The sequence below is a fragment of the Charadrius vociferus genome, unplaced genomic scaffold, assembly GCF_000708025.1.
Source record: "Charadrius vociferus isolate BGI_N301 unplaced genomic scaffold, ASM70802v2 scaffold147, whole genome shotgun sequence".
Classification (NCBI taxonomy): domain Eukaryota; kingdom Metazoa; phylum Chordata; class Aves; order Charadriiformes; family Charadriidae; genus Charadrius; species Charadrius vociferus.
The window spans coordinates 8,720,896-8,725,096 of NW_009649570.1; positions in this window are offsets into that span (position 1 = coordinate 8,720,896).

Here is a 4,201-nt window from a genome sequence, read left to right on the forward strand (position 1 = left end):
TGTGAAACCTCCACCTTCACATCCTTCCATGACAAATCACTTCACTGATTTTGTTTTTAACTGTATCCGTATTAAACAACAGGGGTTAGTGTGCACTCACTATTTCCAAACAGGTTAGACACCTTCTGTCCTCTTTAGTATATTCAGCCTTATTCTTCTGAGCTCTCTGGGTCACGCAGACCATCTGCCTTCATCCTGTTGGATTCATCCTGTCACGATGTTTGCTTGACTGCTGTACTTGATTTGATGTATTGTTGCTATTATTATACACTGTTCAGTGCTTGATTTTTGTCTGCTGGCTGGCTGGGTTGCTGACCTGGACTCAATGGAACTGGGAACATGCAGTGTGGGCATGCAAGAAATACTTAATACGAGAAAGTGCAAAGTTGTCTTAGTGCTTTAATGTCACATCTGATTCTATTTCAGTGTAATCCCTTGTGTATAGAATCATTTTGATTGAAAAGACCCTTAAGATTGAGTCCAACCCTATGGCAAACTGGTGGGAGATCTTTGGGATGATGAATGATGCAGAGAAACAGTTATTGCTGCATGGATTGCACATAAGTTCTTTGAACAATGGATGTTAATGCAAGTCCCCATGAAAGGCCATGAAGTGTGGCCCTGGATGTCTTTGACAACCACACCACATACTTGCTTCACATAAATGTACTATGTGTTTAGCACTAGCAGTGGGAATACCTGTGTGCAAATACCTGACAGATCACTTCCACAACAGCACCTTACCTGGTGACAGTCTGCACAGATTTTGGCAGCTGGTGTTCGCTCTGACTCTGCTTTGCTGCAAACTCCTTTTTGGAGCCAGTCTGGGCTAGTTCCTGTTTTAAGCACCTCTAACCATTCTTAGATACAGAAAACACAGCAGAGAGACTTGATCGTTTAACCATGGCTCCATGAGGGGAGTCAGCATCCTTTACATTGGAGGTGATCTGAGACAGCTAGCATGGCTTCACCAAGGGCAAGTCCTGCCTGACCAATCTAGGGGCCTTCTATGATGGAGTGACTACATCAGTGGACGAGGGAAGAGCTATGCATGTCGTCTATCTGGAATTCTCTAAGGTCTTTAACACAGTCCCACACAACATCCTTCTCTCTAAATTGGAGAGATACGGATTTGATGGGTGCACTGTTTGGTGGATGCATGGTGCATCCATTGGTTGGATGGTTGCATCCTGAGGGTAGTGGTCAACAGCTCAATATCCAGATGGAGATCGGTGACAAGTGTGTCCCTCAGGGGTCTGTACTGGGACCAGTAGTGTTTAATATCTTCATCAATGACCTAGAGAATGGGATCAAGTGGACCCTCATCAAATTTGTGGACAACACCAAGCTGAGTGGTGCAGTTGACATGCCTGAGGGATGGGATGCCATCCAGAGGGACCTGGACAGGCTCAAGAAGCGGGCCTATGTGAACCTCATGAGGTTCAACAAGGCCAAGTGCAGGGTCCTGCACCTGGGTCAGGGCAACCACCAGTATCAATACAGGCTGGAGGATGAAGGGATTGAGAGTAGCCTGCCGAAAAGGACTTGGGGGTACTGGTAGATAAAAAGCTGGACATGAGCTGACAATGTGCACTCGCAGCCCAGAAAGCCAACTGTATCCTGGGCTGCAACAAAAGAAATGTGGCCAGCAGGTCGAGGGAGGTGATTCTGCCCCTCTACTCTGCTGAGACCCCACCTGGAGTACTGCATCCAGCTCTGGAGCCCTCAGCACAGGAAAGACATGTACCTGTAGGAGTGGGTCCAGAGGAGGGCCACAAAAATGATTAGAGGGCTGGAGCACCTGTCCTGTGAGGACAGGTTGAGAGAGTTGGGGTTGTTCAGCCTGGAGAAGAGAAGGCTCAGGGGAGACCTTATTGCAGCCTTTCAGTACTCAAAGGGGACTTATAAGGAAGATGGAAACAGACTTTTTAGCATGGCCTGTTGCGATCGGACATTGAGTAATGGTTTTAAGCTAAAAGAGGGAAGATTTAGACTAGATATAAGGAAGAAATTTTTTATGCTGAGGGTGGTGAAACACTGGAACAGGTTGCCCAGAGAGGTGGTAGATGCCCCATCCCTGGAATTCAAGGTCAGGTTGGATGAGGCTCTGAGCAACCTGATCTAGTTGAAGATGTCCCCTGCTCATTGCAGGGTGTTTGGACTAGACAACCTTTAAAGGTCCCTTCCAACGCGAACTATTCTATGATTCTAAGATTGTTTTAGAGAGATAGAGTAGAGCTGAATTTGTCATTGCTCTGACTCTGGTATTTACTCTTGCTGTTGGCTGCCTCTTGAAGACATATAGTGCTATGCACTTAATAGGTTAGATTCCATCCTGACAAAATCAATTATTTTCAGAACAGACTGGTTATATTTTTGTGCTACAGATAAACCACTCTCTTGCACAAAATGGGTATTTTGTCATTCCAAGATGGATGCTAGGTGTTTCCACCTGACATCTGACTAAGAAAAGGCTCTTCACCAAAATGAGTGAGAATTTTTAGGAATAGCTAGAGAATCAGTAGTGACATGTCTGAAATCAGGATTCCTGTAGCAGAAATGCGAGGGAAATTGAGGCTTGCTTGCATGAGCAGTGCTCTAGTAATTCTGACTATGGTCTAAAAACTCTGACTCACAAGCTTGTGTAGGGCAATTTAAGAAGTTAGCACCTCTGGTCCTGCAGGCAGTATGTCTGTGCCTCAGCTGCCATGTTATTCACAGCCAAGAGTGCTAGCTGATTTCAGTGACATAAACTGGGCTGTGAATTGCAGCAACAAGTTGCCACTATGACTTCTGCTACTGGGGTCAATCTCTGCGGTACAATGTGCAGCTCTTAAATTGCCAAAGGGAAAGTGGATGATACCCTGTTCAGTTCCCCACTTGCTACACAAGGCCTCAGTACCACGATTTCAGGTACTTAAAAACAACAGACCCAGAATGGTCTCTTACATTTCCCCCTGCGGGATAGTATTGCAGTGCAGTGGTAGGTGACAACTGGTGGTAAGTGTGCACATATGAGGTCTCTTGTGGGTCCTGTAGAACAAATTCATGACTCTGCATCTCATCTGAGCTCTGAACTATGCCCATTACTTTTTGTCTGGCTATGAAGAGAGTCTGAAGTTGTCCTGGCTAATTGGTCTAGTCACAGCAAAGCCTTTTTTTTAGTCAGGAGACAATATAGCTCAGGAAAGGAGGAAATTTCAGGCAAGGTAGCAGAAGGCTATCATTCACCAATCCCATTGCGCACACATCTACAAACACCTTTCAGCTCCCTGATTTCGCCTGTATGAAAATATGAACATGTGAACAGCAAACCACTTAATCTGCTGGGCTTGATTTTTGTGTGCAGACACCAGCCGGTGGACAGGGGAGACAGTATCAAAGGGGCAGGTACTCGCACTCCAAAAATGAAACAGTTTTAATGCTTATTAGCATAGCAGTATTTCTGTTGCTTACTTGTCTTAACTCCACCAGCCTTATCTATAAAAACCAGGAAGTATTAGCCAATGAAAAGTGAAGACTGTGGCAGTACTCTAATAGCAAAGACAACACTGGAATAACACAGCTAATCACCTATTTGTTAAAGTCTTACTGTTTGTTTTATTGCAGGTCAGTGAACAAAAATCAGTCATGAGATGTTAATCTCTCTCTCTAGCTGTTTAATCTTAACCACCCCCTCACCATTGTTCTCCTACTCACGTGCTCAGCAGCAATATCCCCTCCTCCCCTCTTGTAATGACCTCATTTCAAAGTACAATTTCTCTCTGCTTTGGCTTTCAAGGGGTCAGACTGATGATGTTTGAGTTGGAATGAAATTTGCTTAGGACCTGGCACTGGCTGCTGCCTACTGCTCTACTGAATTTGTTTGCAAGAACAGAAGCCTCTGTTTAGATACTAATGATGCTCAGAGCTCCAGGAGTGAGCCTCTGCTGAATGTGACAGGGCAGGCCTGTCCTGACAGTGAAGACAGGCCATGGAGAAGTAGGAATTGCTAAATGGGATTGGATAGTGCATTCCAGCAATCCCGATTCCTGCAGAGTGAACTAACCAGGCCAAAACCAGCTGATGATGCGGAAGTTCATGGCTACAGAATTCCTGTGTAAGGGAGGGTGATATTGATCTTAAGTGCCCTCTACCCTTCTCATCTGACTCCCTTAGGCATTGAATGGCTCCCGTGGCTTGAAAGGAAAGCCGGGGGGGG